The sequence below is a fragment of the Octopus bimaculoides genome, chromosome 4 (assembly GCF_046866305.1).
Source record: "Octopus bimaculoides isolate indiv1 chromosome 4, ASM4686630v1, whole genome shotgun sequence".
Lineage (NCBI taxonomy): Eukaryota > Metazoa > Mollusca > Cephalopoda > Octopoda > Octopodidae > Octopus > Octopus bimaculoides.
Window position 1 is genome coordinate 14,438,075 of NC_142931.1, and position 12,331 is coordinate 14,450,405.

Below are 12,331 nucleotides of genomic sequence, written 5' to 3' on the forward strand. Positions count from 1 at the left end.
GAGCCAGAGTTCAGGATTAAAGGCAGAGAGTGAAGGTTTCATCTTAGCTGCTCAACATCAGAACTCATTGACCCAGAACTACCAAGTCAATGTGATAAAAAATTGCATTTTACGACAATGAGATTGAGACAGTGGACCACTTGATGGTTCGATATAACGTTTTAGCACCAGTGGAGTATAAACCAAGACACGACAGATTTGGCCAATATCTACACTGTTCAAAACAGTTGACAAGTGGTATAAACACCACCCGGAGGAAAATGGCGGAAAAAAAACAACTATTTTCTGGAACTTTTCAGTACATAGAGACAGTACCGCCAAAGTTAATAAACCGGATATTATTGTGATAGGCCAAATGAATAAATTCTGTTTATTGATCAACATGAGTATTCCTTGTAATCGTAATATCTCGGCAAACGAATTTGACAAGCTCAGAAAATATAGGTTTGCTTATTCAAATCGAAAACATGTGGCATTACAAAACGGTTACAGTATCAATGATCGTAGGAGCAGTTGGGATGATGAAAAAATTAACTGAAAATTATTTTAGCATCATCCGTGCAAAAGCTCTTTTAACTGATATGTCAGACATATTAAGAAAAGCCTTGTCGCTGTGAGAATGATTAAGACACTCGTAATTTTTTTAAAATTTTGTTTTCTTTTCTCTCCCTTTTTGCTTTTGTTTATATTTTTTTCATATAACTTAATTTGTGTGTTCATTTCAATGGCCTATCAATGTATACAGCGAGTTTCTTAGCTCTAGGTGTCAGAATGACACATCGAAAGAAATGGAAACGAAACTGGAAGAAAAACTCACATTAATAATAATTAAAAAAATAACAACAGTAGACATAGTTCGAGTGAAAATATCTGGTGTAGTCATGACACAAGAGTACAAAGTAAAAAAAAAAACGAAGGAAAATGAAAGAAGAAGAATGTACGAGTAGTTCCGAGAAAGGTGAGAAGGAAGAGAGATGAGGCTGGAAGGTGGCATCAGCTCAGTTTCAAAAAGTAAACAGAAGCACAGCAAAGGAATGAACGGAAAATACACACACAAGATATGGACGTACTCATTCTTCGTCAGTTATCGTTCAAAAGCATCCTTAAAATTTCACCCCTTTAACGATAATATTGTTCATTTTTTTTTTTTTTTTTTTAAGGGGTCTGCAGAGAGAAAATGTTGCTATCAGTGAATGAACGCTGAGGGAAATGACGGAAACAAATGACATTGGTAGTGGTACGAATATTAATATACAAAGCAAATAAAATATACAATATTCACAAAAATAAAGGCCGCGCAACTCTGAAACAAGGACAGGATAAGACGTGTGTATGAGTAACGCAATGAAAAATGTCCCAGAGGACTGGAAACATAATGGCATATTTGTATGTGTGTATGTATGTATGTTATCAATCAGTTTCATTTCTGTATTTCTTGTCCATAGATTCAAGGCTCTTTCATTGGAACTTTTATCAACATCATATAGGTATTTGTGCATATGTGTGTGTGTGCAGTATTTGGTGTTAGTGTTTGCGCAGATTTGTATGTTTGTTTTATGGTTGCGTTTTTATGTCTAGATGCATGCATATGTATTTATGTGCTAAATTTTGGGAAAGTTTTACATATCTTTACAGCTCCATTGATGGCTTGAATCTGTAGTCTTCTAATCAGCCTTTTTCTTTCAGGTTTTGAGAACCCTAATTTTTCCAGGTTTTTGTTGAGGCAGTTCGTTGCGTATGTATGTATGTATGTATGTATGCATGTATGTATGTATGTAAATATGTACGCATGTATGTATCCCTGTATATATGTATGTCATTATTCAGTTTATTTCTAGATTCCTTGGCAATACAGAAAGAACCGCTTTCAGTCATTGGAATTTCGACATCAACAAGGGTGTTTTTAAAATTTATATATGTATGTATATGTATATGTATGTATGTATGTATGTATGTATGTATGTACGTATGTATGTATGTATTTATGTATGTCTGTATGTATGAACGTATGTATGTATGTATGTATTTATGTATGTGCAGATTTGTATGTTTTATGTATGTATTCTCATGCTCATAGTTGCAAATCCAGACATGCTCATATATATTTAAATGATAAACTTCTGGAAAGTTTTACAGATTTTTACAGTTCCAGTGTTGGATTGGATCTGCAATCTTCGAATTATCCTTTTTTTCTGGTTTTGAAAAGCCTAATTTCTCAATATTGATATCTAGGCAGTGAGCTACATATCCCAAGGCCCAAATAATTACAGGTATAAACATGAATGTGTAATCTGGATAGACTAACTGTAAGTTTCTCAATAGTTCAGCATAGGTGTTCTCTTTTTCACTGATTTTCAGCTTTATGTTGACATCCGCTGCGCAACTAATTTCCACAATTGTGCACAGTTTCTCTTTTCTATCCTAAATCATTATGTCGGGCCTGTTTTGCTTACATCTTATTGAGGTCTTCACCAGTATTCTTTCTTATTATTATGAGTAGCTATGGCTTCTACCATATCGTGGGTTCATATTTCTTTGTCCTTGGGATTATCCTTCCGACGTATTTTATTATATATATGCATATATGTATCCCAAAACAACTAGTATATATATATATATATATATATATATATATATACCGGAGTAAGCACATGAAATGTGCAACAAGGTGGAAAAAAGAGTACTCAAATACCAGAGGTAGAGTAATATGCTTTATTTAAAAGCAGTAGAAATATAACAAAAAAACCGTTACTCTGAGCTTCACGTTCCCGTTCATCGGACAGTTTTCTAACAAAACTGTCCGATAAACGGGAACGTGAAACTCAGAGTAACGGTTTTTTTGTTATATTTCTGCTGCTTTTAAATAAAGTATATATATATATATATATATATATATATATATATATATATATATATATATATATATATATATATATATATATATATATATATATATATATATATATATATATATATATATATATATACATATATATATATATTTCCAATACACAGGTATTTCCATTGACGTATCGGTGGAATCGCTGGTCTTGGTCGTCGATGGCCCTAACGATTTTTGTCAAAACCATTCCTTTTCACTTCATTTACTTAATTCGGGACGTTGGGAAATGATGAACACCACGTGATTTAGTTCATCTACCATACATAAAAATACTATTTTCGTTTGGTTGCCCTTCGTTCTTTTGTAATGAGCAATTATATTAATTACTCCTGTGACATAAACAGCATATTTAGTTTTACAAATTTCTACATTAATTATCAATATCTAGAAAACCTGACCAAATTTTAAAGCTATTAATTAATAAACTAAAATTATTGATTCCTAATAAAAATACAAAAAAATTTATATTCCTCCTCATAAACGAGAAATATTCAACCATAAAAAAATCATTAACCGAACATCTGCAAATTAGATTCTAAAGTTATGTGTACGATAACTCGCACGCATGCATGTGTGACAGCGCATATTATGGGTAAACATATATATATGTGTGTGTGTGTGTGTGTGTGTGCATATATATATATATAATTATAGGTTTGTATTTGTGTGTATGTGTCTATGCATATATAAGGATGCGTACGTTTGTATATGCGTATAGGGATTTCTACATGAGTATAAACAACGCAGTTGAATATGTAAAAGTTAGTTAAATTCTGCCCAAAAAGCGACCAGGAAACATTTTGTGTTATTTTTCACGTTAATTAAAATAATTAATTAATTAATTGAAAATACATTAAGCAAAGCATATCGCTGTGCATATACACGCACGCTCGATGTATTTCCAATATGGAAAAATTATTTTGTGTTTATTAACCTACATAAAGACTGATGAATATAAATACAACCATACAAACAGATTCAGAGACAGACATAGATCTAGACAGATATATGAAATGTATGCGTATAATATATTTATTTATTTATTTATTTATGTGTTTCAGCCAAGTGGCTGCGGTCATGCTGGTGCACCACCGTGTATATATATATCAATAATACAGAATGGGACAAGAATGCAAAACATCCAGACAGTTAGGTGATACAAGACAGGGACAAAACATCCAGAGACGGTACAAAGAAAACAAGGAGAGGTCATTCTGAGTTTTCTTTCCTCAGTCGAGATCCAGATTATCCTGGCAATTTCGGCTGGTTATTCTCGATATTGCTCCAATCTGGCCGAAACCTTGTATCCCTGCCGTAAGGCATTATTTCCACACACGCCAGCTTACTATAATTCGTCCTTAGTCGAAAGACATCTGTTGTTATGTCCGGTTATTATTTTTTTTGTATTTGTGTAACATTGTTCGTTTTTTTCCGTCCTTGTTTTTGTATACATTGGCTGCTTTCTTCCAAGGAATCTAATGCTCTTAGCTTAGTTTTTCCTTGGGGCTGGCCAGACTGGAGCAATATCGAGAATAACCAGCCGAAATTGCAAGGATAATCTGGATCTCGACTGAGGAAAGAAAACTCCAAATGACCTGTCCTTGTTTCCTTGTATCGTCTATCTGGATGTTTTGTCCCTTTCTTGTATCACCTGTCTCGATGTTTTGCGTTCTTGCCCCATTCTTTATTTTATATATATATATATATATATATATATATATATATATATATATATATAATATATAAACCAGAAAGTTTGGAGGTATGAGAGGAGAATACATGATTATCCAACCACCAGACATCCGTAGGGCTACGGCTGTTTCGCAGCCTTCATCATTATTATGCATGGTTGTTATTAAACAATAGAATTGTTTATTCATAAATTAATACAAAGAAAGAAATCTAACTCATCAGATCACCTGAACATAATGTTTCAACCTCCGGGTATTTATGACTTATATAAGCCTCGTGAAATAATTTCATCATTCGGATCTACTGGATTTCAGCTGCAGAGTACTCTCATTTATATTTCTCTGTTTTCAGTTGCTATGCGGACTATCGACCGAGTCGGTAAAATGAGATGTTTATGATATCCACGCAATTCTCTTAGTCCTTATCTTATACAACTGATTTATATAATACACATATAAAATTTTAAATATAGGGTTAAAATTAGATATTAATTTGGGCGCACTGTTCGTGAGACATTTTGAACTTAATTCCTCGATATATAAAGATGTAAACGGATTAATGTCAATGCAGAAACTAGTCCACGTAAATCGACATATACGTAAGTTGATTGACTTAACCATTTTTGCCTTCATTTGATTTCTGTAGTAATTACCAGTGTACTTTTTGGCGATTTAATAACGGGTTTTGGCTGTTATTTCAAGCAGGTAGACATACTTAGTATGTCCTTAGATAAATTATAATCCATCAGCTTTTTAAATGCCATTTTTGGCCTGCAGTCGACTGTATCGTTGATTCTGTTATTATCATTCTTAAATTAGTGACATTGGATAATAATAGAATTAACGGTACCGTTTGTAAATTGATTATATATATATACACACACACATATATATATATATATATATATATATATATATATATATATATATATATATATATGTGTATACAGTATTCTCTCGACTCTCGCGGGTGTTAAGATCCAAACCCCGTGAGATAGGTGAATATCTGTGAAGCAGAAACGTACTGTACTATACTTATTATTTTTTAATTTGTATATATATGTGTTTTACTATAAATACAATGCAACACCACACACTCGCCTCCCGAGTTTTGCTTTCCATGCTGTATGTGAGATCTTTGTTTACTCATCTATGGTACGCTTCGTATTTTCTATTAATATATTTTGACTATGTTATACAGTGCAGTACTGTACTGTATTTTCTTTATGAATTTACTAATTTTTAAACGTGAAAATGCTTACTTTACCACAGAAATAATTAAAATCTAAAAAAAATATAAATACATATCGGCCGCAGATATCGGAGTTCGCGATATAAATTTATATATATTAACCAGAATATCTGCGATGTGCTGAGGGTGCGATACGTTAAACGCAATGTGTCGAGTGATTACTGTATGCCCTTCTTTGCCGATTGACTTCTATTCTTATCCTGCCCTACACTAACGCCGCACGCACACAAACAGTCACAAACATTCACGCTCAAACTGACAACCACATTTTGTTACTAATTAAATACAGAGTGCTTTTTTGTTCTGGTTCTGTTATATTTGTGTTAAAGCTTCATCATGGCAGAATGGATAAAATGTTTCACAATCACGAAGTACGAGCCCATAACATGGCTTTTTGACCAAATTTTTGTTATCCATTGCTATGTGTCATTACCAGCATCTTGAACGAAACCATGTAGAAGGACAATGCAGAATCTTGTTGTGATTTATGGCAATATGTCCAACGGATTCTGCCTAGCGATATAATGTGTCTTTAGAATGTTCATCCACGTACACAAAAATTCCATGAGCAGATTATTTAGGTGGTAGAACCATTGAATCCCTATTGTTGTGTCCGTGGCTGTGTGGTACGGGGTTTGGAGTTCCCTTCCCAACTACGGATCCCCGGGTTCAGTCTCATTTCTTGGCAACGTGGGAAAGTGTCTTCTACTATGGGCTTGGGCCATGCAAGTGGAATCGGTAGACAGAAACTGAAAGAAGCCTATCATATATATATATATATGTGTGTGTGTGTGTGTGTGTGTGTGTGTGTCTGTGTGTGTGTGTGTGTGTGTATGTGTGTGTGTGTGTGTGTGTCTGCTTGTTTGTCTGTGTGTCCTTGCATTTGTGTCTGTGCCCTACCACCACTAGACAAACATTGCGTCTACGCCTCCAAAAACTAGCGTTTCGACCGAAGAGATCGATAGAAAAAGTGCCAGGCTTAAAAAAAATTACATTATGTGTGCTATTCGCTCGATTAAAATTCCTGTTGCCCAAGTCTGCCCAAGCATATCTGCACTCTTATTATGATTGAAACAAGTAATAGATAAAAGATATCCGAACTTCTTACCATTAATGTCTAAGGATGATACTCCAAACTCAATTTCTTCCAATTCACGCATATTCTTTTCTATCAATTTACTAGGATATTAGATATGCACACTACGCCTATTCAACATGTTATAAGTTTGGACATTCTCAAACCTAAACCAGCAATTTAAAAATATAGACTGCTAAATGTAACACCTTTACTATTTATGACAGGATATACATAAATAGTAATGCCATGTTTTCCGTCGTTTTTTCTCTTTTTATATGTTGTTACACCTACTTGTTTTTCAGCCAGGGCGTGTGGCTTGGCCGGAGCATCACCATTCTCCAGAGTTTAGTTCCTATAAAACTGAAGACATTTGCTCATCACGTGTGCTTAATATTTTTCTTTTGTTTTCGTTTATGCAGTGTTTAACTTTTACTTCTTCATTCGGAGCCTGGGGCCATACTGGGGCAACACCATGTTATTTTTCAGTGTTTAATGTCTACACTATTCTGTACAAATAATCATGTATGTCTGGAAATTTTTCATTTGTTTTCATTGTCCTCACGTGTTTTTTTTTTTTTTACTTTTTCTTCTTTCAACATGTGTTGTGACCATGCTGGAGCACCGGCATTTTATCTTTCAGAGTTTATTGTCTACATTATTCAATACAAGATACTGATCACGTATGCAGAGAATTTTTTTCTTTTGTTTTCATTCTTTCATTATCTCTTTGTTTAATATAAAATCAAGAATTAGTTTTGATTTTATAATAGAACTAATGTTGGTGTGTAAACATCGGGTGTACTCATACTGTATTTGCAAAAGTATGATTGCATGTGTGTATCATATAGACACGATAATGTTGTAGTGAGAACAGTCTGATGCTTTGGGTAGGCTGATTTCCTATTATTTATTTGCATTCGTCTGAAACACTTTCTATTGTTCGGCCATGTTTGTTAAGTCTAATTTTAATCGTCTATTGGCGGTTCTTGAGTTTTCTGTTTATCTGTCTTCTCTCTTTTTCCTCTCTATCTCTCTCTCTCTCCCTCTCTCTCTCTCTCTCTCTCTCTCTTTCTATCTCTCTCTCTTTCTCTCTCTCTCTCTCTCCATCATCTCTCTCGGCATTGGTAATATTTTCATATTGATACGAGAAAATTACATTGCTTTTGTGCTTTATTAATTCCCATGCTGAAAATATCATTTTCAGTATTTTTCAAAATTGAAATTGTTTATAACTTGGCCCAGAGGAAGAACCCGTTATAATACTCAAATCTCCACCGAAGCGATTCTGACAAAATTCTTTCTGCACGATGCAGAATATGAAATAACATAAAGTAATATTTTAACGTCCATACAATAAACTTTCAACGAATTCAGTTCTCATATGTTTAGGTATGGTTGTGTGTTTGTAAATTTATGTAGACGCATCGCATATGTATGCCTGTTACATATCTGCTTTAATTATGTAAATATTCTTTCGACGAGAGGAGGTGAAAATTAAGGAAGGAACGAAGCTCACATCCTAGAATCTTGGTAAGAACAACTAGTTGTTACCAAAAACGTTAACTAGTAAACTAGATAGTAGTCGATTTTTTTCAATGTCTTTCATATTCATACAATTCTATTAACAGATTTTATTCGAAAAATACCTCTTAAAACGTACTATTTCGTAGCAAGAAAATCCTAGCCCTACATATTATATTTCAGCATTCACAAACACAACAAAATGCTACTCGTAGCTCTGGGGTTTTGCTAATAAAAGTTGACATCCGTGTCTGGAAATTTCGTCATGACTAATTTCGCTGTATAAGAAAATTCGCGGAATGGACAATGATAAAACGTTTTTTTTTTTTTTTCTAAAAAGAATGTATCATAAAAGTTTTTATAAAAAATTAAATAGGTAAGTCTTTATTCAACATCAAACATTAAAAAAAAATTATTTTGAAACAAAATTTCTTACGGTGAAATTTTCTACAGCAAAACTGCCAACGGCAAAATTTCCTATTTTCCATCAAACATGAAATGCTTATTTGGATAATATATTTCAATCCTTCAATAATTAAAATTTTCTTCTTATACGCTCTCGTAATTCATCAAAATAATTTTCTTACAGAATTATATTGCTTGTATTCTATGGTCAGGCGGGGATTTTTGTGTACGATTTTCTCGCTATCAGGTTTTTTTAGACTGCGGCGATGTACGTCGTGTTCTGTAAAACATTTAATGTGTTTTAGGCATGGTTTCAAAATGTGATGCAGAGTCATTATTTAATAATTTGATGTCTACTAATACCAAGGAAACTCAGTTGTTTTTTATCCACCCGAAGAGGTAGGTTTACAACATGGAAACACGTTTTCAACCCACGATAAGTTTTGTTTGTATACTTATATTTATATCTTATATCGTATACTTATATTTATTTTTATATCGTATACCTATATTTTGCATCTTAGTTGTGGGTTCTGCTATTGTCACAACTATCGTGTAATTTCTAATACATTTCGCATATACTACACTCCGTTGCCTCCACACACACACATACATACACACACATATATATATATATATATATATATATATATATATATCCAGCGAGGTATTCTGGCTTCATTTCTTTCAAGCCTACGTATGTCGCCGGCTGGCACATCCCAAGTTTCACTGCTGTGTACCATAGACGCTCTCTGAAATTTGCCCGGCCTAATCTTATTCTCCCAGCTACTAACGTGGTCACCTAGATAACGGAAGCTATCTACTACCTCTAGTTTACACCCATAGTAGTTGAAGAAGGGAATTTTCTGTACGTTTTCGATGTCTATTATACCTGTGCATCTTCCACACACAAAATCTAGTTTCCATATTAACATTCCTCTGATGTTGCTTTACTGTTTATGTGTCCAAAGCTTACACCGGGTCCATCTTATAGAGTTCCTACCTACGCCTTTCCTACAGATCGAGCAGGGCCATCTACCTGAAGGGATTTGCTATTTGTGATTTGTCTGTCTTCCTACTTACTAAGACTTTGGTTTTTGCAAGGTGAACTCTAAGGCTCTTTGATTCTAGACCTTGCTTCCATACCTGCAACATCTCTAGTTCTGGTAGTGATTCAGCTATAAGAACAAGGTCATCTGCATACAGGAGCTGCCAGGAGCAGCCTTTCTTATATTCCTCTGTTATTGCCAGAATGACTACCAATAATAATAATAGCAACAACAGCAAAAACAACAACAATAATAACAACACATGTCAACCAAACTTCATACACAGTATTTAATTGGCAGTAATACTTGGAACAACTTATGTATTCAGAAAAGTGTTGTGTCTCTCTGCTGCGAGATGGAGCTAAGACGTGATATAGATAAATTGGAGATTAAGCAAATGGATCAATAATAATCATAATATTTATAATGGTCATGGTAGTCTTAGGTGTAACGGTTGTAGTAATCTCGATCGCAACGTCTAAATCCATGAAGAAATAATTGCTAATCAATGGGAAATATCTCAACCTATATTTTATACTTCAAGTGCAGTTTGTTTGAAGCTTGAAACTGATAGTAATGTTGGCATACCACTTTATAATATTGATATCAGCCCAGTTAATAATCCTGCTTTCACACTTAATTCTAAAAATAGGATTATCTCTAATATATTTAACCGTAATTTCAATATAAGCGATAATAAAGGCCTTTATGATTGTATAAAACCGCCTTAAACGTCCATTAGGAAATGACTCGTTAAGAAAGTACAATCTACAGTGTGGTCCGAGAGTCTTGTCACCACCTGTAAATATGGTTTTAATTTTCTATTAACAGGGAGAGGGTTTCACAAGAGCGATACCAGAATACCCAACAGTTGAAGGACACTGTTTCGGTAGCCTTTGCAACAACCACCAAAGAACAGCTTCGTAAAATATCACACAGGACATGGCGGCACATCATTTTGTGCCACGAAATGATGATGTCCACACAGACCTTCTCGTTGTGTGACTGTCAGTGTCAATAAAAGTAAATATAATAAAACCAAGTGAAGTTGGGGTAACAATCACAGACACACAAATACATATGTGTGTGTGTGCGTGCGTGTGTGTGTCTCTGTGTGTGTATATATATATATGTGTGTGTGTGTGTGTGTGTGTGTGTGTGTGTGAATGTTTGAAGGGCTAAAATCGCGTGTTTGCGACTCTCTTTCCTGAACCGAGCTACGTGTTTTGTCCTTGATCACGATACTTTATTTCACGTTGTTCCGGTTAATTCAGTTGTAGAAATGAGTTGCGAAGTCACTGGTGCCAAGCAGTACCGATCTTAGCCTCTCCATGCGACAACATCGGTAACGTAGAGCGAGGAGACTGGTATGTATGGTCAATTGGTGGTCTTCCATAAAGTAAACTGCATGGACTTGTATCTCGGCTGGAATTTACTAAGTGGAACCGCATGGTCGTTCGTGATCGAAGGGTTTTTTTATCCTTTGTGTGTGTGTATATATGTATACACACGCACGCACACACACACACACACACACACACACATATACACATACATATACATACATATTTGTGTGTGTATGCATGCACTCTCAAAGAAACATTTAGACATGTGTGTATGTTCAAAGAATGTATGCGTGTGAATGCATGTGATATGAGTACGTGTGCGTTTACGGAATATCTAGGAGAGACATCTCTCACATTAAACTATCATTTAATATTACGTCAATATGCGTGGTACGAGTACTAAATCTTTAACAATATGTCTTCTTTTGAAGTGTTACGTTCTATCAAATATCATTGCACCATAATTTTTAAAAGAATTAATGTTGTACACACTAATTAGATTATTTTTTCTACTTTCAAAACTCTATCTATAAAAGATCATTTGCTGCATATATATATATATATATATATATATATATATATATATATATATATATATATATATATATATATATATACTCCTGTCTGAGTAAATATACATAGGCTTACATATTGATAGTATCGTATGAGATATCGTAAATATGAATTATGTTGATAATGATTAAATGTTTACAGAACCTTTCTTGTATATTTCAAACTCGTCATATATTCACAACATTTAGACTTTCAGAAATAGGATTTCTTTCGTTTACTTTTTATATATTTGTATCTGTAAGAAAATAATAAGTTTTCCTTAGTTAGTATCTTTTCTGTAAACCTAGAAAGCAAATAATCCATTCATCTGGATCCATTGAATGAACATCCTGTTGCTGTCTTTATCGCTAAGAAATATCTCAAGATCATGGGATCAAACTGTGTAAGATATTGATTTTTCCATCGGAAATCATAAGGGAGAAGTAATAGCTTGTTAAATAGAGAGCAAACGTCCATTTTCAACGCAGAAAACGAAAACAAAAATTAGAAACATCTCTCGTAGCAGACGATAATG